Genomic DNA, 25,165 nt, shown 5'->3' on the forward strand with positions numbered 1-25,165 from the left:
CATACCATACCCTACCCTTCTCTGAACTGCTTTTTATGCTTAACATTATGTTTTTGAGACTCATCTGTACTTACCAGAAGGAGTTCTCGTCCGTTTATTTTCACTCCTCCATCACCCTTTTTGGATGAGTTTACTTTGCCCATTCTCCTGTGGATGGACACTTAGCTTAGCAATTTTTTCTGTTACAAACACTACATTTCTCCTTTGCACATGAGAGTCCTCTGGGGAGTATAGTTAGGAGTAAGGTTGCTGTCGTGTGATACTGCCAAATCACTCTTCCAACGTCAATACGGTCTTTAATAAAACAAATAGAATCTGAGAGCTGAACGAAGCTCGAAAAACTGGGCTCACTTTACATTATGCAATTAGCTGTATTCTGAAAAACCGTAGTAATGTTTGGTTGGAATGAGTCTCCCACCCCAATATAAGAATCCTTTCAACGGTGTTCCCAGGAGATGGTCAAACAATCCTTGCTTGAACTCTTGAGAATACACAGGGGGGAGCTTGTTACTTTAACTGTGATTCCCTCTGCAGAACAAGAATAATTTTGGGAAAAAGAATAATCCTATCCTTTTGCACAGCTGTCGAAGCCCGAGGTGCACGGCCAAACGGAGAAGGAGCAAGAGACGACGAAGGCCGTAGAAGGTGGGGTAGGTCAGAGGGGGACCGTCCTGCCCTGGCGAGGAGTGTGCACTTTATCCTGAGGGCAATGGAAAGTCACTGAAGGAAGCCGGGCAGGAAAGAAGCAGGTTTAGATTTGGGTTTTAAAAAGTCAGTCTATCTGCAGTATCCAAAATGGAGGCAGAGGGACCAAAGAGAGAGCAGTGGCAGTGACCCCATGGAGAGATGATGATGCCCCAAAGAGGAGACACTAAGGATGCAGAAAGGAACTTGCTCCAAGTGTCTGAGACCAGAATCTGGCATAAAACCTGCATATGGTATTCCCCGCCCTGCTCACCTCCTTGAACATTCGTTCCTCTATCTGTAAAACAAGGATAATAATAGTGCCAACTTTGTAGGGCTTTGAAGGGTTGAATGGGATCTTATATTTAAAGACCTTAGTGTCTTTAAATAATAGTGTGTTCAATAAATGTTGGCCACTCTGATCACTGGAGAACCATGGACGAGACCTAGTGACTACAGCAGTTAGGGCAGATTAAATTGTAACAGAGAGATCCAGGAATGCATAAGGGTTAAAACACCACAGAGTTTTATTTCTTATTCCCATGTCAGTCCAAGGACAGCATCTCTGATGGGCAGACAGCTCTCCCCAGATGGCGACTTAGGGCCCCAGGTCATTCCACTGTCACCTGGGACGTTGTTGTTCTCTTCATCCAGCCTGAGGAAGCAGAAAAGGGCACACTGGCTTATTAAAAGCCCTTGCACCTGGGTGTGGGCACAGCACCCCTGGTCACATGCCATTGGCGAGAACCAGCCACGTGGCCACACCCAGCCGTGTGGGAAGCTGGGAAACACAGACACTGGCTGAGCAGCCCTTTCTCTCTCCACCTTGACGCTGCTGGCATTGCAGGCTGGATGAGTCTTCGTGGCAGAGCTGTCCTGTGCAAGGCAGGATGTTTGGTAGCATCCCTGGCTCTACCTACTGGACGCTAGTAACACCCCCCCTCCCCCCAGGGAGAGGGAAATTCTGGCAGGGGTAGCACTCCTGTAGGCTGCCCACCTCTGCAGGAGAGAGGAAATGCAAGCGAATCGCTTAGCTCGCTTCTTAGTCCCCACTAGATTATGAGCTCCCTGAGGCACGGATTTTCTGTATTTTATCTGCTGCAGAGTTCCTAGTCACTATCCCCTGCACCGAGAGCAGCACCTGGCACCTAGAAGGCACTCAATACACAGTTGTCCACTAACTGGATGTGCTCTGTAGACTGGACCAAAATTCACCCTTCAAACATACTCTGGGTGCTTCCACGAAGCAAACCCTGTATTCATAAGGGATGCCCTCTCTCTTGTGTCGGGGGGTATTATTCATAATAATCATCATAATTTTCAAAGGCCAGTGGGAAGCAGGACACCACAAGAGCTCTGCCCACCCCCACCCCACCTCTGGTGATGCTGAGCACCTGGTACCTAAAGACGAGAGATTTCAGCTCAGGCTGCTGCTCCACTGCTGCTGATTTCATCTTCCCGAAGGACCTCCCAATGCTCCCGCTAAGCCCGATGCCAAGCCGCTGCATCCTCTGAAGGAAGACCTGATTATGCCGGAGGCAGCCACCTGCAATTTCCAGTCCGCTAAGTGAGGCTCCGTGGGGTTTTAATTCCCCCTTTCACTGCAGAGGCCCCCGTTCGTTCTTTTAAGTACTTCCCCTCCTCCTGGCTCTGACATCTCTGTCAACATCACGGGGCAGGAGATGCAGTGACATTATGGTTGCCATGGATTAATCTAACAGCTCTATTGATTTCTTGGTTACATCTGCTCCAAAAGAGCCACGGAGACTCGGCCCCTCGGGGTCTGGAAAGAGAAAAGAAGAGAAACGTAAGTGGACACTTTCTTTCCCTTTCAGGAAATAATAACTACAAACAAATTAGCTCTCAAGCCCACTTTCAGAAGCATTTATTACAGGAGACCATGAAATAGAAGAACAGCGGTCTAGGCATGTAATGTGTGATGTTGAAGACGCCAAATGTCAAAATAGCCTGAAAAAGAGCCTGCAAGCAGACCCAAGGCAGGGCCATTAAAGGGGCAGGCAGATCATATATAGAATAAGAAGACGCTTACTAGCTCTGTGAAATTAAAATCTCTGAGCCACGATTCCTTCACCTGCAACTGGAGCTAAGAATATCTACCTTGCAGGATTCTTGTAAAGAATAAATGAAGCAACAGGTGTGGAAGTACCAAGGAAAGTCTCTGACACACATTGAAATCTTAATTAATATTATCTTGGCTTCGTAGAGGGGAAGAAAAGTGGATACCCAGAAAATCAATGACCCTTGATAAGAAGAAGTAAAAGTTGGGGCAGCATCGGAACAACAGTCTATAAATAGTATTAGAAACAAAAGAAAGATGTCCATAAAGCCATACGTGGTTTCCCCACGCTGTAAACAGGCAATAGCCCACGTGTCCCTGTAAGGAGGCCATATGGGATGGAAGCCAGTCTGCACCATCTTCTGCTGTAAGCCCACCTCCAGCACAAAAAGGTCTGCCCTGGACCACCTTGGGGAAGAGCAGACTTCCCACCCTGCCAGTGAACCTTGGTCAAGCCATTACAGAAGGTGAGATTAGAAAGGGGGCAGATTAAGTTCCAGAGTGGCCTTGCAAAGCAAGACTGGACCTCAACTGCCAGAGAAATAAAACTTGTACAAGAGGGCCTGAGGGACTGTTTTGGCCAAATATTGCCATCCACACCATCAGACCAGTGGGGCGAGCATTTTGACTCCAAATCATCTCTAAGAAGTTAGCCATAGGGGAAGGGGCCCCTCCTTTCCCTCCTTCCTTCCTTTCCCCCTTTCTCTTCCTCTCTCATGCCCTCCTGGATTGCCAGGCACTGATCTAGGCACTGGGTTCCAGGAGACCATGAGACAGACACTCTGAAGTGGGTCAGCAACCATGACAGTTGGGAAATCTCTGAGGACTCTAGGGATGGTCCAAGGAACACCAGTGCCAATGGCGTCCTCTTGCACTTTTCAGAGGAGTGCCCCGCTGGTCATTTTAAACTTGATCAAGCAGAACCAGGGAAAGCTTTCTGATTCAGAAAAAGGCAAAATCCAGATGGGCTGATTACAAGTGGCCCTCCCCCAACCAGGAACCTTCAGTGACATGAACCCAGAGTGATCTGGTTTCCTGCAAGAGGAACAGAGTCCTGAGTGGGCATTTACGATGTACTAGGCATTGGGGCCAGATTTGGAGATGAAGGACATCCATGTATTCATTCAACAGACATTTATTAAGCTCCTACTGTATGCCACCTATGACATTAGGAACTGGATTCAGAGTAGTTACATTCAGTGGGGAGAGGGCATTTTGTCCTGCTTTCACGCTAGTCGCCGAGGTACAGAAAAGTCAGTAGACCTTCGTAAATGCAATGGAACAGGCCAGGAAGGGCTGAAGAAGATGAGTCTACAGAGGAAGTAGTTGTGAGCTCAGCAAAAACTATGTTAAATGAACAGGTGAGACATGGGGAAAAAATCGAGTGCAAAAGCAAAGGGGCATGTAAAATCACCAACTGTCAGCGCAGGAGTTAGGCTGGTGTGGCCGGCGTGTGCGTGAAGGTAGGGAAGTCCTAACAAGAGTAATGATGGTAACAGAAAGATGGTTGGCATTTCCTGACTGTTTCCCATGCACTTGGCACTGTTCAAAGGGCTTTAGGTGCGTTCTTTCACTGAATATGCATGTGATTAGCCCAACTGTATATAATAAAGTGACGCTGAGAATTTGCCCGAGCTCGCCCAAGCAGCAGAGCTGGGATTCTAACCAATTGCTCCTGGGAGGGTTCTGCACTTCCCAGGAAGACTTCTGAACCCAATCCCGCAGGTAATGAAAAGGCCGGTAAAGGATGCCGCACGGGCTGTACTCTTGGGCACCCCACATTCTACAAGGAGAGACAGGCAGAGGCCTTTAGAGTCTACACAGCGTGACAGGCGCTGGACCACAGGCAGAGACAAAGAGGCCGGTCTCCGCCTCTGCTCCAAACGAGGGCGAGTGGAATGTTCATTTGACTAATTGATGGAGGCTTCATGGAGCTGGTGGCACTTGAGTTGCGTCTGGAGGCAAGAGAGGGAATTCAGGCAGATGTCAGTGTGTACAAAGGCCTGAAAGCTGGAAACTGCAGATGTCGGAGGCAGCTGCGTCTGGGGCAGTCTGGCGCAGAGGGGTGAGGAATGGCAGGAGCCGCATGTTTTCCACTTGGAGCTTTTGGTGGCCCTGAGTCCAGGCTTTAGGCCTTGAAGAAGCAGTAGCTGCGGGGCTCCTCCAGTGCTAGAGAGAACAGCCCTGCATCGCTTAAGGTGGTGGAAGTGAAACTCGTGCGAGAAACCCCTCCATAAATGCTACAAGCTTTCAAAGTACTTGGCACCTGTTAAGCTGAGCACCTGGGCCTCTAAAAGGTTGAAGGCTGCTGGCAAGATAATGGGCTGATGGACCCAAGAAAGGTCTCTTTTCTCTTCTCTTTTTTCAAGTCCCTTTTCAGTCTCTGGCTGATACGAGCAAACCCACTGAAAGCACCTGAATCAGGAACAAAGCAAGAGATGGAAGGGGAAAGCACCTGAGATCAAGTCCTAGCCTGGATCTGGCCAGCTCTGTGCTCAGGACACCATCGCCTCCTCCGGCGAAAGACTACATTTCCCAGCCTCCTTTGTAGTTGTTTGGGGCCATGTGACTAAGTTTTGGCCAATAGGGTGTGAGCAAAAGGCAGGAATGCCACTTGCAGGACTTGCCCTTTAAAACCTCCCACGAGACCCTCTTCCCCTCTTTTTCCTTCCACGGTGACTCTGGGGGACCACATGCTCCAAATGGTGCATGGATGGAGGAGAGCCAGCTAACCCCAATAGGACTGCCACTTGAGCAAGAAATACATTTGATTCGTTAACCCGCTAACACATTAAGGACCCCCTGTCCCTGCAAGACTGACTCTCCAGTGGTTCTAAGTGTGGTCCACAAACCTGCAGCATCCACTTCACCTGGGAAATTGTTTGAAATGCAAATTCTCCAACCCCGTGCCAGACCTGCTAAGTCAAAAATTCTGTGTATGGTGCCCAGAAACCCTCTTTGTGGGATTTTGATGCAGCCAAAGCCCGGAACCGCTGGTTTACTCTAATATGCTACTGTGTGCCCTTCGTCCTCTGAGCCTCAGTTACCCCTTCTGTCAAATGGGGGTAAGAAGACGCCCCCTTGCCACGTCCATGCGAGGGTTAAATGCCACCACGGGACGCCACGTGTGTAAGTACTCTAGCTCAAGAGCCCACACACGGTCCGCGTGCAACCTGGAGCCAGAAGACTCGGGAGAGCCAGAGAAACAGACGGTGGGATTCCTGCCCGCCTTCTGGAACTGTGGGCGGCAGCCTCTAAGATGACTCCCAGTAACCGTGCCTCCCAGGATCCAAGGCCTTGTGTAACCCCCTCCAGGGTCTGGGCTGGACCTCGTGACTCAGGTCTGATGAGCAGAAGGCATTAGAGCCACGCACCCCTTAAGCCTCTCACAGCATCTGGAGGCCTCTGGCACTCTTGGCCTTGTGGCTGTACAAGTCCAGTCTGCCTCTGTCCTCCCGTGGCCTCCTCCTTTTCTGTCTTCCCTTCTGTCTCTTGCAAGGACACTTGTCATTGGATGAAGGGACACCCAGGGAATCCAGGATGATCTCAAGATCTTTAACTTAATCACATCTGCAAAACCCCCTTTTCCAAATGAGCTCACACTCACAGGTTCTGGACACGTCTTTTGGGGGCCACCATCAACCCACCACACTGTCCAAAGACAGGGACAGGTCTGGCTCACCATCACAGCCACCTGATCAAGACACCATGTGTAGTGCTTGACACAAATAGGAATTTGACACAAGTTTGTGAACAGAAAGGCAGCAGAGCATTTAAGTGACTGGGCTTTAGAATTAGCTAAACCTCTATTCCAACCTCAACCACTTACAAACGATGTGACGTTAGGCAAATTACTTAACCTCTCTGAACCTCAGTTTCCTCCTGTGGGCATTTTAATAATACTTATCTCATGGGGTTACTATGAGTATTAAGCCAGTAAGTGCGAAGCACCTGCACCATATCTGGCTCCTAATGAGGATGAAAGGCAGACGGCGCGTGGCACACAGGGGTCCTCAGTGAAGACTCGCTATTCTGACTTGCATGTTGCTGACTGGAGTGGCTGTGGTTGGTTCCCACCCTCAGAAGCTTCCCAGCCTTTTGCTCTGACTGCCACAGGGGCCCCTTCCCCTGCTCAGAGTCCCTGGGGCCACCCAGCAGCCCTCCCTGGAGACAGCTGTGGACAAATATCCCAGCCCCGCCCTCCCACCCCCCAAGCCCCCTTCCCTTCCCGCCTCCCGGCTCGCATCTTCCAGACGCCTCCCAGAGCAGGGCTGGCGGCGAGCTTGCCTGGGTCCCCTCGTTGTTATTTCTGGCACGAGGCAATCCTGCCAGCCTCCTCAGAGGCCCGTAAAAATACCCGCAGTTCGTCTTTCATCGGAGCTGCTCAAAGCCCCGTGGCATGCTCCTGAGAAGACGGTGCTCCCAACCGGGTTCTGGGAGCCGGCCACTTCCCAGGATGGTCTGGTATGTGCGAGGCAGACGGAGCGAGTGTGAACTGAAATAACCCAGCCTGGGCACCGGCTTGAGGACCGCGCACCCAGACTGCCAGGGCGATACAAGGCTTCGTGTGTGGAGCAATGCTCCCTGTTATTTTCTGGATGTCAGGGTTCTGAGTCACACACAAGTGGGTAAGTTCCCACTCTGCTCCTGAGTAGATGTGTGACTTTGGGCATTTCACTTAGCCTCTCTGTATTTCAGTTTTTGCCTCTCCAAAACAAAATGGAGATAATTCCTAGGGCTTCTGGGAGGATTAAAAGGCATAGTATAGACACAGACTGGAAGAAGATACTTGTAGCACATAGAGCTGACAAAGGACTTGTATCTAGAATACGTTAAGAACTCCTGCAACACAATAAGACAAACAAGCCCCGTCCCCAAATGCGGGAAAGGCTCAAACACACACTTCACAACAGCAGACATATACGACAGCCCCAAGAAAAGGTGCGCCATGTCATTAGTCATCGGGGAAATGCAAACTACAACCAAGAGGTGCCATTTCACACCCACCAGAAGGGCCAAAATGGAAAAGGCTGTCACTAGCAAGTGCTGGTGAGGATGTGGAGCGATTGGAACGCTCATACACGACCACTTAGAAAAACAGTTTGGCGGCTGCTTAGCAAGTTGAAGATACACTTAGCATATGACCTAACGATTCCACTCCTAGGTATTTCCCCAAGACATTTCATGCTTACACATGAAAGCGCTTAGCAGGCTTATTCATAATCACCGAAAGCTGGAAACAACCCAAATATCCACCAGTAGATAAAAGGATAAACAAGAGTGCAGACTATCCAGACAGTGGAATATTAGACAGCAATGAAAAGGAACGGCTACCTGTGGAGCTGGATGAATGCTGTAAACACTACAAGAGTGGAAGCAGACAGACATAAAAAAGCAAAACTCCCATTTGTAAGTTCTAGAAGAGGGGAACGAATTGGTGGTGACAGAAATCAGAGCAGTGGCTGCCTTCATGTGAGGGTGCAGTAGCCGGGTGAATGGGAAGAGGCACAGGAAGTGTTCTGGGGTGATGGGAATGTCCTATATTCCTGTTCTGGAGTGATGGGGACATGTGGGTATACATTTGCCAAAACTTACCAAAATCTGTACTTAACGATCTTTGCATGTTTCTGTATATAAATGGTATCTCAACACAAAAGATTAGAAAGGGACTTTGTGTGGCAAATGCTCATTAAGGGGGCCAAGTGTATAGACAGAACTCAGTAAATGTCAACTACTATGAGAAAATGGTAAAAGCAAGTAAAAAGCATGTAAATTATTCACCTATATGTTGGGAGTTCCATGTGCTGCTCTGACCGTAACAAGACAGGAACCCTGTCTGAGATGTGCCAAGATTCACCAACAGGAACCACAGGCTAAGTCCTCTGTGCCCAGCCCCCCACTCTCCTGCCTCTTTCTCCTGTGGACAGAGAAACAGAAAAGGGGTGCTTTGCTGGACGAAGACGCTGTTCTCAGGAGCTGCACAGCATCGGAAAGGGTACCTTTGGGGGAGTGGTGAGAACAGGCTTACTAACAGTAAAGATGCCCGGATGCCTCAGTGAGTCCACAGCCCACACAGCTACACCCAGGGTTTCAGAGACGCCCGAGGCAGCTGCGGCAATGAGACTGGCCCAGCTGCTCAGGCAGCGGGCTTTTGAAGACAAGGCAGTATCCGAGGTAAGGAAACTGGCTGAGGCCCAGCTGTCCCCCAGACTCCCATCCAACCCCAAGCCAAGTTTCCTCCTTACTGGCCTCCCCAAGCGGGATCTACCTGCATCCTTCTCTCTTTCTGGACTGTTCCATCCTCATGATACAGTGGATGCGGCGGCCCGCACCCGGAGCTCGGAGACGTTGCTCCCTGCAGAGCGCATGGGCTGTCCCACCCTCCTCCGAGGTCTCCCTGGATGCCGATCTGCAGTGGCCCCGGAACTGCCTGGAGCTGCTACTCTCTCTGCACCCAGGGATCGTCATCTATTAGACGTGAGACAGAGCAGACCAGGAGCTCTCCTGCCCGTAGCTCTGAGGTTCCTCCCCCTTCTAGCGCTGCGGCCTGAGTCTTCTCCCCAGAGTCCTGAGGGCCCAAGACCGATGGCAGGGCCTCCCTGGCGGCCCTGCCCAGCCTGTGTGGTTCACCTTCCAGACCTCGCTGGCCTGGGCTCCAGCCTTGCGAGCCACAGAGATGCCCACATCTGCATCAAGTAACTGCCCACGGGGTCTTTGAAAGAGAACTCTCTGCGTTGAGGATTATAGCAACAGAAGAAGGGAAATGTAAGATCTCCCTATGACCTGCTACCAAACAGGGCTGCTGGTTGGGAAACAGCACACGTTTTGGATGCAAATCATACTAGGGACTAAGGAAGCTTTGGGACACCATCTTTGTGGGACGTGGCAAAACGTCATCTTTGGGCCCTTCATCAGAAACTTTGTCTCTAGCTGGGGATCAAAAGTCGGAACATGCTGCCCTGAATTACTGAGCCTGGAATAAGCGTTTGCTGTTGTTCTCGTGTTTGGAAGCGGAAAAAACTACCATTTCATTTCCACCCATGACTTGCTCAGTGCTCAAGACCAGCTGCATGATGCAAGGCCCACCTAGTGCAAGATGAAAACATGAGGCCTCTTGTTCAAAGAGGAAGAAGAAAAGTTTTTTGCTGTATTCCAGGATCTCTGTCTTGATCTGTTCTGACTTTTTTAATTTGCTAGTTAATGTCGTGCTCCCTCGGGTAGGGGAGACTTGCAGGGTGAGCGCAGCCCTTTCCAGATGCCCACAGCTCTGCCCAGTGACCCTGTCCCTCCCAGTGCCTGTGCCCAGGTCCCCACCAGGAGCAGAGGGCAGCTGCTGGGTATGGCGAGGGCAGGGGAGGGAGCAGTCAGGAACCCATCTGGGGAGGTGAGAAGGTGATGGGAGCAGGACTTCACTTAAAAAGCACAGATTCAAAGATAAAATGATTGAGAATTTCAAGAAGGCTATGGCAGACCTTTAAACTCCAAGTGTGGACCACCCTCATTTCTGCCAGTCAGTATAGCTAAGGATTAAGACCCTGCCAGCCTGCATAGGTTCGGGGCCAAGTTACTGATCTTCCCCAACTATACAATGAGGATAGTAACAGGTCCCCCTGCATTAGGCTGGTTTGAGAATTAGATGACCTGAGAACAATCGCTAACTCTTACAGAGCTTGCTACGTGCTCCACGCTGTTATGTGCTTTACAAATATGAACTCGCTGAACCCTCAGAACAAGCTGACAGGTAGGCTGGTCCTGTCCCCACCTTACAAAAGAGGAAACTGAGGCACAGAGAAGTAAAGCAACTCATCCAACCTCCACACGGCTGGTAAGAGGGTAAGAGGTGCAGCCAAGACTTGAACACCTCTGCCCAGCTCCAGAGTCTGCACTTCTGAGTCAAGATTAAAGTTTAGTGTAGTTTAAAGCCCTTAAAAAGTGAACAGTGGTTATTGTTTCATTTCATGTAATCCTCACAGTGAGCCAACGAGGTGGTTTTACAGTCCTCTGAGATCATTTCAGAACTGACATGGGAGCACAGGGAAGTTAAGACACTTACCCCAGGGCCCCCAGCAGGGCTGACTCCAGGAGAGGAGAGGATGTGAGCTGAGGGGACGAGGAGAGATGGTGAGAGTGGGGCCTCTGGCAGAAGAGACCGGCACAGATGCTTCGGAAGTTCGGTGTAGGCTGAGGGCTCTACATAACACTGGAAGGCCTGCGTTTGAGGGTATGGAGGAGTCGGGAGTGGTACCCTCAGGATGCTAAAATCCAGGATTCTCAGGGCAGGAGAGCAGCATCAAGATCATTGAATCTGAGTCCTAATTTTATGGTTGGGGAAACAGGCTGGAGCAGAGACTTAGCAAGCCTGATGCTGTCCCAGAGTCAGAAGGTGCAAACCCAGGGCCAGATGAGCCCTGGCCGGAGTGCCTGCCAGGTCTGAGGAGGGTCCTGAGCACACGCCAAGGGTCCTGGGTCCACAAATCCGACAGTCAAAACCCCTCTCAGCAACTACCTGGATACCCACTGACCCAGCAGCCTCTGGCAGAGCCCGATCCTTATAAAACAAAGCCTCTTGCTCCTAAGACGGCAATGTCTGGTTAGGGTTGCTTTTTTCAGCTGTAAAATTTAGCTTAAAAAAAAAAACAACCCTACTTTTAAAGTCAGGCAGACCTAGTTGTTTAAAAAGGGCTCTACCGCTTAGTGGCTGTGTGACCTTAGGCAAATGACTTAACCTCTCTGAGTTTCGGTGCTCTCATCAGTACAATGTCTCTGAAATGGGATTTCTGGGACAGATGAAATAAAAAGGAAGCTACAGAGTGTAAAACTGCCTAGTGGGAAAGCTGGTGCATAGTAGGTGCTCAGTAAGGGCCATTCTGAATCCATCAGAGGCCAAACCTACACATCACATGACAGATCAGTCTCAGGGAGAGGCCAGTTCTAAAAGGACTTAACCGTCTGTGGGCGCCATTTTTCCAACAGCACTTGTTTCCTTCATGTCTCTGTGTCACAGTTTAGTAGTTCTTGCTATGTTTCAAACTTCCTTATCATTATTATCTTTGTCACGTGATCTGTGATCAATGACTTTTGACGTTACCATTGCAGCTGTTTGGGCATTTCATTTTTTTGGCAGCAAAGTATTTTTGATTAAGGAATGTGCATTTTTTTTTCAATATAATGCTCTTGCCCACTTGATAGACTACAGTATAGTGTAAACATAACTTTTATATGTGCTGGGAAATCAGTAAATAAATAAATGGACTTAAAAGTGCCTAACAGACATCTCTCCATCTAAAACCCCAAGGAGGGCAAACAGCAGAATTTCGAGAGGTCCAAAATAGGGTCACCATTCATCATGACCCAGGAAGCTGAGGAGGATGTAGGTGTGAGAGAACTTACATTTCTGGAGTTTCTTTTCTATTTAAGGTCTTGCTAAACAGTTGGTAAAACTCATTTCTGGTTCATGCTCTTAGCAGGAAAACACTCAGGCTACACAGTAAGAATGGACCCTGGCTTGGAAAGTTCTCAAAGGTTCTCACATCTCTCTTGTGTCTACTGCCACTGATGGGTGACATTGGTTGAGCAGCTCGATTTGAATAATTGTGCACTGAGGATTTCCAGGGGGAACACCCAGGGCGACTTTGTGACTGAGGATCGTATGACACAGATGGATTTCATTCTTTTTAAACATGTGTATGTGCAGAAGCTCCTCCCTGGACTGCCAGGCATTCCTGCGCGCGGGCAGTCTGCTAGAGACCGGGACAGACTGTGAACCACCTGGACACTGCAGACCACAGACATTCCATTAAGGGCGGCTTCTAGAAGAGAACCACACGTGGTAATAAGCACCAGGTAGAGAGAAGAAGTAAAAGGTGTTACAAGTGTCTAACTAGGGTTGTGATTGGGAGTCCAGCAAAGCCCTTCAAGGAGGTGGCATTTAGGACGAGAAGCCAGGATGAAAGGGCTGTGTGGGAGCTCCCCAGGGCGCTGTAACAGAGGACCACAGCCCTGAGGGGCTTAAGACAACAGAAGTGTATCCTCTCCTAGCTCTGGAGGCCAGATGTCTGAAGCCAAGGGCACGGCAGGGCTATGAGCCTCTGAAACCCGTGGGGTAAGATCCTTCCTTGATTGTTCTAAGAGGCTGCTGGGCTGCCAGCAGTCTTCAGCCTTCTGTGGCTTATAGAAGCATCATTCCAACCTTTCCTTCCGTCTTCACACGGCCTTTTCCCTTACGTGTCTGCATCTTTCTTCCAAGGACACCAGTCATGGGTTAGAGCCCACCCCAATCCAGTCTGACCTCAGCTGAACTAGATTACAGCTCCAAAGACCCTGTTTCCAAATAAAGTCACGTTCACAGTTGCCGTGGGCTAGGACTTGGGCGTGTCCCGTGGGGGCGCCCAGGTCTGTGGAGGATAGGGAGCAACACAGGTGGGTGAGCGGCTGCCAATGCCCTGAGCTGGAGATGGAGCTGGGTGGGCAGGAGATGGCGCCTCTGGGGACATGAAGAAGCCAGTGAGTCTAGAGCGAGGGGAGGAGGGGAAGGGGAGGTGGTCATGGTGAAGTGGTAAGTGGGACAGAGCCAGACTGCACGGAGACAGGGAGGAGCTACTGGGGAGTTCACCAGCTTTTCACTGTCTCAGAGAGGCACACCCCTTCCAGCTCCCGCGGGAGGGGGCCTGAAGGAGGTTGGCACACGGCCGGCAGGGAGTCACGGCCACTGGCGTTTTCATAGTCTGATGCACCCCACCTGTGACCGGCCCGCCGCTCTGGAGGAGCAGACATAGGCAGAAACCTTCTGGCTATGATGCGCTCTCTGCTCTGGAAAACCAGAGGCTAAAATTGTCCCATTTACTGCACAGTTGCTGCCTGAGTGCATCCTGACGGGCAGCCGGGGAAACCAGAAAGTGTCCTCCTTTGCAAAAATTATGGCATCTTGGCTATATATATAAAGTATATTTTGGTCTTTGAGAGAGACATATGACATATGTACACACATACTTTATGTCTATCTTGATATATATGCTATATATATATAAGCATATATTGAAAGTTTTAGGCATATATTAATATATAAAACACATGTATCTCATTACTTTCTACATATATCATATATACGTGTGTGTTACACACATGATATGTGTATAAAGTGATATATATATATATATATATATATATGGAATATATATCTCAAAGACCAAAAGGTTTACGCTTTAGATAAAGGTTTATTTTCCATGCAGGCTGTCCTTGGTATTTATTCTACAAATATTTCCTGAGTGCCTTCCACGTCACAGGTGCTGTTCCAGGCAGGGGCTAAGATGACAACCCCTGCCCTCCTGGAGCTGCCTTCCCAGTGGGATCGGGGGAACCAACTCAAGACAACTGTGAGGCACATTAAAAGGTGCCAAGAACAAGAGAGGAGAATCCAGCTAGGAAAGAGAAGGATGAGCAGCGCCGAGCGCGAGGGCCTCTGGATGTTCAGCACAGCGGCCAGACGTGGGGGCAACGAGAGAGTGAGCGGTGAGGAAGACAGGCAGCCAGACTGACTCGAATCGCACCTGAGTTCCCAACTGGCTCCAGCTCCGTGTGATTCTGAGTTACGATCACTGCAGGCCGGAAAGGAATTTGGGAAGCAGGGAAGGGACATACTTGAGAGTTCTTCCTGGAATCCCCGGCTCTCCGTTATTTCCTCTTTTTTAATCTGCCGCTTTTTGCCAGGGTCCTTGGCCTCGTGGCTCCTTCAGTGCTCCAAAATGAAAGTTATCTTCTTGTGTTCCCAGGTCCCAGAGGCTTTGTCAATTCCCTCCCCAACCAGAGATCAATCTCCACGCAGCAGCCAGGGTGACCTTAAAATGCACGTTACTCACATAAAATCCCTTGGTGACTGTCCTCTGCTCCTAGAGTAAAACCGGTCTCCCCACTGGAGCCTGCAAACCCAGCATGACCTGGCCCCTGGCGAACCCCCACCACCGGCCCCCCAACATGCATCGTGCTCCCTCCTCATTACCCAGGGCCGCTCTGGCCTTGTCCAGATTCTCACAGATGTCAAAGCGTTTCCCATCTCAGGGCCTCTGTCTGAGCATCTCCCCTATTGCCTGCGGCTGCTCCTGCAGGTCTTGGCTGAACGCTCACCTCTGGGGAGAGGGCTTCACTGGGCCCCCATCTCAATGCGTTCCCCTTTATTGTCTCTCCTAGCCCTGTGTTTACTCCTGGTGTATTTAAACATGATTTAGTGACTTCTTTCTTTTTCACCTGTTGATTTAATTTGAGTTCGCCTCCCCCACTGAATGCGTACTCCAGGGCAGCAGGGATCCGGTATATTACAATGTACAATGCTACGCGTGCCAAAGACCAAGCGAAGGATCTAATTCAGAGGAGGCACTCATGTGATATTTAAATAAATGCATATTTGCGTAAATATTTAAAACATTTAACAAAGCACTTGTTATAGGAAGGATAGAAGAGAGGAAGGAGGGATGGGAGGGAGGGAGCGAGGAAGGAAGGAAGGAAGGAAGGAAAGAAGGAAGGAAGGAAAAGAGGGAGAAAATTTTGAGGAATTTGCAGGCTTAGCACTTACAGCCAGGTCTGTCTTCTTCAAACTCCACGTACTTTCCATACGCCCATACTGCCATTATTCCATGAACAAACCGGTCCTGGGGAGGGCACCAAGCTGGGGAAAATGGATAATTAAGGAGCTTACAATATAATTGAGGAAGCAAAACTAGCACACACATAACACGACAGTGGGCATGAAAAACAGTGAGAAGCCATTAGCAAAGTTTTTTGGAGAGGACTATTTAATTACAGAAAGCGATGCTTATGACATATTTTTAACTAAAAGAGCAAATTAGAAAACAGTATGTTTTTGGTGTGTATATATACCCGTCTACATGAGGAAAATGTCCTGTAAGATTATACATCAAAATGCAAACTGATTATATTTGAATAGGATGATTACTAGTATTTGGTTATTTTCACTGATTCAAATTTTCTGTAGTGATTATAAATTACTTGGGAAACAAGAAAAAAGTAATTAACATTATATTTAAACATACACGTGAGTTCAGAGGAAGCTGCAAAGTCAACAGTGAATCCGTTAGGAAGGGTGGGCAGATGGTCAGGGATGGCTTCCAGAAGGAGGAAGGCATGACCTGAGGGGGGTTAGGCAGGAAAGGAGGACACTTCTTATTGAAACCTGCTCATGGTGACCCTGGGCAGTGGCTCCCTCGTGCTCTGTCTCTTCACTCCGCAGAAGGAGAGATGTAACACGTTAGCTGGACCCTCGAAAGGCCTCTCCTGCCCAGTGTAGACCTAGCGGGCTCCTACACACCCTCAGTTCCAAAGTGGCTTCGGAAGCATCCTTCCCTGGAAAGCCTAGGAAGAGCTCACGGTTCTGCGTCATCCATCCGGGAAGCGTGAGCGAGTGGACTGGGTGGCGCCATATGCAATGATTGAAGAGGAGGAGTTTGAGTGAAGTGTCCCCGGTGGGTGACCAACTCCCCACTGATTATCTGGATGACCCTGAGCAAGCCACTTCATCTCAGAGCTTCAGATGCCTCGTCTGTAAAATGGGATAATGGCTCTCTCAGGGGGATGTTATAAGGGCAAAGTGGGTTACGTTTTGTGAAATGAATGGGACAAGGGTAGACACAATTGCTTTCTAGCCAGTAACTGTTCACAAAAGTTAGCAAGTAATTATTCTGCAGAAATTCATAGGAGGGGCAGCAGCTGGCTCCTGCTGGATAACAGAGAAGGAAGGCACAACACAGTCCCTGCCCACTGTGGCCTCTGATCGCTGGGGATTGGAGGTCTGGGCAGATGGCAGTAGAGATAATACCCACAAGGGTTTTTGTAGGGAATTTCCAGTAGGAAATTAGGTGCTGCTGGCTTGCTGATCACAAAGGAAACCTTTCCAGAGAAGGGGCTGGCTGGTGAAGAGGAGCTCCGTAGAAACTATTTTCACACTGAGCACCTACTGTGTGCCAGGAACCGTATCATCCCTAATATAAAACCCTACCTACTGGTTAGTTGTCACCATCACCATTTGAAAGAAAACGGAAATGAGATGCTGAGTGCTCAGCAACCTGCCCGAAGTCACACAGCTAGAACATGGCGTGTCTGCCTTCACTCTGCACACAGCGATCCCCACCCAGGGTGGAGGGGCCACCTGCGGAAGGGCAGGTTTTGTCGAAGCACTGATGGTGTGGTGAGGAGGGGACGAGGGTGATTTGAGAAGCTCTGTTTCCCTTAGCAGCTGCTTTTCCATTCCCCCCTCCCCATCCTGTGCCCTGCACCGAGCTTGTTGATCGCAGAGGCACCACCCCACCTGCTTACTTTGAAAGTGCCCTGTTCCCCCTGGTTTCCGGAGCTCCCAGAGCTGTTCTTTGTGATGCTCTAAACCCAGGGGCCTCCTGCCACTCTGCTTCCCAGGATGAGAGGGTCTCAGTCACAGCCCTGGAAACACAGAGGGGCCAAGGCTCAGGACCACGAGTGGACCACACCCCACCACCTCCATCCTTGTCCTCTCATTGGGGTTGGGAATCTGGGAACTTGTTGTCCTGTCCTTCTGGAGGGAAAGGAAGAAAAAGAACTGCTGACTGTGAAAAAAAATGGGAGCAGAAGAATGGCGTGGCACGCATTGCTCAGCTGGTACAGGGGACCGGACATCCTGCCAATGAAGACTGCAGGTACTTGATAAATGCTACTAAATCCAGGAAGCCCCCCTCCACCCCCTCATAAAACCAGGGCCCCGAGAGCCTCCTAACTGTGGGTCCTGATTATCAAAGGGAATGACCACATGTAACAGATCTTTGGATGTCTGTCTCCCAAACTGATAAATGAATGGTTTATTATATTGAATAGCTGACTAGTTACTATGTGTTCAGGCACCTGATACATTAGCTTATTGACTTTCCACAACAGTGACTTGAAAGTATCACTGTTGCCATTGTATAGATTGGAAAGTTGAGGCTAAGGGAGGTTAACTACAGTGTCCTAGGTCATTCCATTTCTAAAAATGGGAGAGTGAGTCAGAAACTGAGGCACTCTGGGCCCCCAGACGGCGTGGATGCCTGCCCCCTATCAGCATCCTGTCCATCTGGACCATGTGGTCAGTTGTGGTCAGATATACCTAGCGGGTCATCCTTTTTATCTTGACTCATCTCCTGCGTGGTCCCCTGAGCCTGGACTTGCTGCAGGATACAAGGCCTGTCCCTACTGAACATGCTGGCAATTGACAAGGGGCTTGAGTTTCTTTTTACACTGAAATGAAAGTCATACCGTCTTATATCTGACAGCGGGAAGCACAGAAAAGCCCGTTCTGACCAGGCCGGAATAGTGTGGTAGAATGAGAGCGTCAAAGGAAAACTAAACATCTTAGAGAGGGCAGGGAGAATACGTGCCTCAAGCTAACTGCTGGTTTCCACTGGAAACTGCACACACACCTGCAACCAGGGGAAAATCAAATCTGTGCTCACCCATGGACAGGGTGCCCTTTACATTCAGAGCAGGAGCCACAAAGATTGGTGATAAGCCAGATAGTACATATTTGAGGCTCTGCAGGCCACACATTGCTCTCACAACTACTCAACTCCATCACTGTGGCAGGCAATATTCAAATGAGTGGCATAGCTGTGTTCCAATAAAACTTTATTTATAAAGTCAAGTGACGGGCCAGACTTAGAGTGTGGGCCATAGTTTGCTGATTCCTGGTTTAGAGCAAACACAACAGTATAGCTATTGAATGAGAATTGTTAGTGTGGCAGGCACTCCATATATTTTACAGGAGATATCTCGATAAATGGAGATTCAGGAGATGGAAGATAATGTGGGTTCAGTTTCAGACCACGGCAATGAAGCAACTCCCGTGAAGTTTTTCGGTTTCCCAGCGCATTTAAAAGTTATGCTTATACTACACTGTCATCTATTAAGTGTGCAGTAACATTATGCCTAAAAAACAGTGCATAAAACTTGATTAAAACATACTTTATTGCTAAAAAAGGCTAACCACTGACAACGCACGGTTGCCGCAAACCTTCAATTTGTACAACTGCAATATCCACAAAGCACGATAAAACCAGGTACGCCTGTGTCTTCTTCCTCTAACAGGGGTTTGCTGTGTTCTTACCACGGGGCTTCAGTGCAGCAAAAGACCAAACCCTTCTCCCGAGCTTACAGGATGGGGAACCCGGTCTATACCCCTCCCCAGGAGAAACCATTACCCCCACTTTCCAGTTGAGGTGCAGAAAGAGAGCATCCCAGAGCTTGTGGGGTGAGGGGGGAGAGAGCTGGGATTCCAGACCAGATCCCAAGTCTCAGTTCTTTTCACAGCTCCAGTGCCATCCCTCGTATCAGAATGAGGACCCCTAATTCTACCCCAGAGGCTGACTCTGCCAAGCTGTCATCCTGCGCCGAGCTAAACTGCGGCCGCTGGTGCAGCACTGGCTCCCACTTCAATGTCCAAAGCAAGCCATGATTCAGTGGAAACCACCAACCTCTAAGAAATCCAAGAGGAGCTGCTCTCTGGGGCATCCCGTGCAGGGCTGCCTCGTCTACGTCTGGGACGTGGACATCCCAGAGCTCACAAGGGGCTCCGGATCCCAGCCCCTCCCACGAGGCCTCACAGACCTGGGCCTGGGGGAGCCCAGGAGCAGGAGTACGCAGCAGATGAACACAGCCCTGTTGTCTGAAGGCCGCTGCCCAGGGCACTGTGCTCGAGCCAGCTGGCCATCCTCCTTTCATGGTTTTATGTGGCTTGGATCCTGAAATAAAGGAGCTCTCTGCGGAAGGGAGTTAAGACAGGAAGGGAAAGAGAGCAGAAGAATGGACTTTTCTTGAGTTCTCACTTGATGCTAGTTTTTAATCAACATTTCAAAAACGCACAATGGGGTAGGTATACACCGCTCCTCCTGTTTCATAGACCAGGAGTCAGTAGACTTTTCTGGTAAAGGGCCAGGTAGCAAATATTTTTGATTTTGTGGGCCTGTCACAACTACTCAACTGTGCTGTTACAGAGCGAAAACTCAGCACACATCGCCTGTAGCTGTGTAGATGATGCTCAAATGAATGAGCATGGCTGTGTGTCAATAAAACTTTATTTTTATAGACACCAAAGTCTAGATTTCCTATAATTTCCACATGTTATGAAATGGTATTCTTTTCCTGAGTTCTTAAATTCAAAAAATGTAAACATGTTTACATTTAACTTACATCTCTTTTTAAAATGTACATCCAGAAGTGTAAAATTTTAAACATAAAAAGCATTTTAAAATGAAATGACGATTCTTAGTTTATGGGCTGTCCAAAAGCAGCAGTGGCTGCATGCAGTCCCCAGGTCACAGTCTGCTGACCTCTGTCCTGGATGACGCCACTGCAATACAGGAAGGTTCAACTCATGCCTTGATCACAGTTGCATAAGTGGCCAACCTGGGGGTCTAACCCAGAACCTAAGTCTGCAAGCCACTGGTATAGAATTCCTAGGGCCACTGTGGCAAAAGGCTGTCTGCCTTTGGCAACTGCAGGTAGGACAGTAAAGGCTTTCATTCATTCTTTCATTCATTCAGTCATTCATTCACTGATCCTTTAAAATGTGCAAAACCTGGTGATGTGACATATTTATGTCCAGAACCTCTTTTAAACCTAACAACAACCCTTGAGATAGTTGGTTTTTCACAGTAGGTTCTCCCCATTTTCCAGATGAAAGGACTGAGGTGCAAAGAGAAGTCATGTTCTTTCCATTTTCTAAGCTGCTTAGTCATTGTAGGGGGTAAGAGCTTTTCCTTAAGGTACGTGCAGCACGTAACTAAAACGCACAAGGTGAGAAGGATAAAAAAGAGAGAGAGGTTTTTTAAATTGAAAAATATGTCTATTGTTCCAGACAGGGCCAGTGGGAAAGGCTCAGTGGAGGGGCATTTGGAATAAACAGCTTTTCAACCCTTGGAGATAGAGCACCCTGGGCGGCAAGAAGCAGAAAGAACAAGGTCCCAGAGAGGGGAGGGCAGGCTGCGCGGACAGCCAGGGATTTACCGGGCTGTGCAAAAGTTACCAAAGACACTGGGGAGGTGGGCTGGGCTGGCCAGAGGAAGGCCTGAGACCCCTGCCTAGGGGCAGGGCTGAGGTTCAGGAAGCTGGGGATTCCTAGGGGCCATCTACTCTTACATGACCATTAGACAAAGGCCAGCACCTCAGGTTAGCAGCACAGTTCTGGGGAGTTCCAGAAGATGTGGGAAGAGGATATTCAAAGAGGGTGGGGAAGAAAATTCAACACCGAGAAGGGGCTGAGCACCAGCTGGAATTTCTCAGCCTGAGAGTTTGCAGCCCCCGTGGTGCTGGGAGGGTTTGCTGGGCCCGCCTTCCTGCCCTAACAGGGTAGGTGGTGAGGGTGGAGGTGGGTACCACTTCCAGGCTGAAAGCTGAGGCACAGGCTGCACAGAGGGGAGGAGAGTTCTGTCCAGTCCTTGAGCCTGGGGAGCCCCAGCCTTTTCAGACCCCTCTTATCTCCTGATACTCACATCCTACTTGACAAAGGGGAAACTGAAAACCTGAGATCATAAAGTTTTTTGTTTGTTTGTGTTTTTGTGTTTTTTTTTTTAATTTTCTTTTACTGAAGTACAGTTGTGTACAATGTTGTGTTAGTTTCTGGTGTACAGCATAGTGATTCAGTTATACATATATATACATTCTTTCTCTTTACAGGTTATTACTGAATATAGTTCCCTGTGCTATGCAGCAGGACCTTGCTGTTTATCTATTCTGTACATAGTAGTTTGTGTCTGCTAATCTCAAACTCCTAATTTATACCCCACTTCCCCCTCTAGTAATCAAATGATCCAGCAATCCCAGTCTTGGGCATATATCCAGGGAAATTCCAATTCAAAAAGACGCATGCACCCCAATGTCCATTACAGCATTATTTACAAAAAGAATGAGATAATGCCATTTGCAGCAATATGGATGGACCTAGAGATGATCATACAAAGTGAAGTAAGTCAGACAGAGAAAGACAAATATCATATGATATCACATATCTGGAATCTAAAAAAAAAAATGACACAAATGAATTTACTTACAAAGCGGAAAGAGACCACAGACAAAGTCTTGACTGAGGCTACACCCCGGGCTTCCCATGGCAGCTAATAATGAGAGCAGTCATGAGTAATGATTAATAATGATTAGCACTGAGTGCTTGTGGTGTTTTCATGGGTTATCTTATTTCACCATTTAATCCTCACAACCTGATGAAAAATTATTCTATGTATTATATACGGATGTGTAATAGTTTGTGTTATGCCAGCAAGGAAGCTTAAGGGCAGCACAACTGCTCTGTACTGCACTGAGTCCACAGTCAGGGTTCAACCCAGGATGTTTGATGCGACAGCCCTTGTCCGTCACCACCTCCGTGTCCTTGCTCTACCCTTCTAGCGTCTGAGGAACACCCCTGGCAGACAGAGCATTAGTTAGGACAGAGAAAGGGATGAAGGCAAACATCTGTCTGGGGGGAGACCAGAGTCCCCGTTATCTCTCCAGATGAGAAGACAAAGTTCGTGCCAGGGGAGGAGTGGGTGAAGGAGCCTGGGGGGACTGGAAGACGACTCTGAATAAAGGTCAGGCTTTTCCAGAGCAAGAATGCGGGGCTGAAGGGCAGTGCCTCTCTCCACAGTGACACTGGCTCAGCAGGCTGCCAGGGCCAGCGCTCCACTTGGCCTGGCACGTACAGTTGTATAATCATCTCAGCGCTGCCGGTCACTCCGGAACACCAGGGCAACCTTCGTACCAGAAAAACAAGCTCATGAACGCCTGCCAGTTGGGACAGTAGGAGGAGTAAACAGAGGAACGATCGCACACTAGGGACCCCCAACGTCCTCCCTGTCCTGCTGGGCTGATAACGATCACAGTACAAACATTCACAGAGTATGCATATGTCAAGCACGTGGGTTTGGTAGCTTTAAATACTATTTCTTAAATTCACAAGAAAAGTCCTTGAAGAAGGTGATAAATTCATGCCAGTTTACAGATGAGGAGCCTGAGGGTCGAGACCTTAACCTCGGATCACTGAGCTGTTCGATAGTGGAGCAGGGATTTGAACCCAGGCAGGCTGATCCCAGGAGGTGCGCCCGTGGCCTCCGTGCTGTAGGCGTCATGTGTCAGTGGAAACTAAGATCTCAGAACTCGGGATTTTGTGGAGTCAGATCTTAGTTCTACCACTTCTAGCTGGAGCTGGGTGACCTTGGATTAACCATGCTCAGCGTCTGTCGTCTCGTGAATAAAGTGCGGATCTCTGGGTCTTACGGTGGTGAAAAGGATGGGGTATATAAGCCAAGCGGCTGCCAGTAGTTCCTCCATAACTGGTGTCTGGTCTCCTGGCATGCACAGCCTCTGCCATCTCCCAGTGTACGGCATGGGTCTTCTCTGAACCTCAGGCTTCTCTTCAGCTCCCAAAAAGAGTCACCTCACTCTCTGTGAGTCCAGGTCCCCCTCTTTCCAGGGATTCCAAGGAGGGAGGTCCAGGCATAGAACTGTGTTTCAACAGAATCACTTTCCTTTGTAAGCCTGAGTGTTCAATTACATGCATTTAAAAAGCATTATTCTGAAAAGGCATCCACAGCTGCCCCAATTTGTCAAAAGGGTCCATGGCACCAAAAAAAGAAAGAAAAGAAAAGTTCTACAGCTCTCTGGTCCTGGTATGACCAGGCCCTAGGAACTCACGAGTTCCTTGTCCTTCATGAAATAATTTCCTAAAGGTTTCTAATAGGGTTACATCTAGCACCACGTTGCCCCCGTGGAAACCCTTGGGTTTTGTCTGCAGATGTGCATAACTGAGGGGAGGGGGGGGAAACAAAGCAAGAATGACTCTGTTCCGTCATACACATCCTTTTTCAGCGATGACCGCTGCCCTGCTAGGCATGGCTGCAGTTTACTCATCCTTCATGGCCTGCGGATCTGGGGAGGGCGGGGGCAATGCTGAATCTTGTACCCCAGCACCTGGAACAGCAGCTAGGAAGAGGGCGTCTCTGATACGTGTTTGCTGGACCCATGAGAGAGAGCAGCTGGGGAGAGCGAGGGTTTTACTGCACAGTTTTACTCCTCCTGTCCACGGGGAAATTTCTCTCCCTCCACCAAGTCCCTAGACATTCCGTCTCAGCCTCAGAGGGCTGGTTAGAGCTCTTGGCCTTTCCTTCTCATCTGGCCACGTGGAGGACAAGTCAGCATAGGGTCTGCACCCCGGGGTCAGAGGCTGGCTGTGTCTTCTCACCCACACGGAGGGTCGCCCTGGCCCCTCCCCTGAGCACCATGCAGAGTGTAGACTTCCCTACTAGGCAGAGAACCGGGCCTTGCACAATTGTTATCTGGGGAACACTCCACCCCAAACCCGGAGGGTACGTGTTCAAGCACGTGTAACATTCCCGAAAACAGAGCCATAAACTATCTTAATATCTTTCAAAGGATTGAAGTCACACAGAACATCTCTGAGGATGACGGAGATAAATGAGAAGTTAGCAAGAGCAGATACAGAGAAAACCCCCAACTCTTGGAAGGAACTCTCTCAGTGCTGGACACAGAGTCAGTCTTCAATCATTTCTGCCCTGGTGTCCTTCTCCACCACAGGTGAGACCCCTCTACTGCTGCTGAAAGTGAAGGCTGACTGCCAGCCAAGGACATGACGGCCGGTCCCAGCCCCGCACTCGCTGCCCCGTCTGTGTGGTGAGCTGGGACAATGTGTCAGTTTGGGAGCCCCCTCTGAGCCCCTTGACTTCCACCAGGTCCACACTTAGGCAGGAGGGGCCGCCACGCTGCCAAGAGGGGGTACCCCCACTCTCCACTCTTCGGAGACCTAATCTCTCAAGGGGCGTGGGCTGCGCGCCTGACTTGGCGATGGCTTTTGCTCTGTTGACTCAGAATGTCCTCCGGCCAATAGAATCTAAGATTTATTGTGTTTAGGGAGTTTAACTAACAGCTCTTGAGGAAAAAAACGAAGCAGCTTATCAGAAATGCCTGCTTTTTCCTTTGCCTGCCATTTTAGAGGGTTCCCATGAGCTTGGCAAGACAGTCAACCAGAAAGAAACCCAACCGGCCACGTCATTCAAGGTAAATGGTGGCTGTGGCCCTGACAGCCTTTGGATCAGGAAGTAAGGTGGGATCTGAATTTTACTTGTTTACTGGAGCTTTTCAAGGCTGATAATCTGGTCCCTGTTTTTGCTTCCTAATACGAACGGGCAATTGTGGTGCTGACAATCTTCCACCTGTAAGAACCAGGGGGGAGAGGAGCCCGTCATCGGCACAGACGTTAGTGTGTAAAAAAGAACATTTTCCCGAGAGAAAGCTGATTGCAGCATCATTTTTCTACAAATCAGGGTAAAGATCCCCTAGACAAAAATGAGTGGAAAATTAAGACCTTAATTAAAGCATGCCTGAAGAGGT

General features: G+C 49.2%; 1 long non-coding RNA gene across 10 annotated transcripts in view; it reads right to left on the reverse strand.

The window, feature by feature from the left end:
- Nucleotides 1-1,193: 1,193 nt before the first annotated feature.
- The window catches only part of LOC105096446 (uncharacterized), a 232,075-nt gene continuing 208,103 nt past the window's right edge, over nucleotides 1,194-25,165 (reverse strand). For 5 of the 10 annotated variants that reach the window (XR_010377015.1, XR_010377017.1, XR_010377016.1 and 2 more), the window contains 2 exons: nucleotides 15,327-15,419; nucleotides 1,194-2,467 (listed from right to left, as the gene is read on the reverse strand). This is a non-coding gene — a long non-coding RNA (uncharacterized LOC105096446). Of the gene's footprint in view, nucleotides 2,468-8,542; nucleotides 8,679-14,307; nucleotides 14,596-15,326; nucleotides 15,420-15,944; nucleotides 16,311-17,075; nucleotides 17,204-25,165 lie in introns of all 10 variants that reach the window. The other 5 variants (XR_010377022.1, XR_010377018.1, XR_010377020.1 and 2 more) reach the window with 5 other exon arrangements.

Source organism: Camelus dromedarius, chromosome 20 (genome assembly GCF_036321535.1).
Source record: "Camelus dromedarius isolate mCamDro1 chromosome 20, mCamDro1.pat, whole genome shotgun sequence".
NCBI classification, from domain to species: domain Eukaryota; kingdom Metazoa; phylum Chordata; class Mammalia; order Artiodactyla; family Camelidae; genus Camelus; species Camelus dromedarius.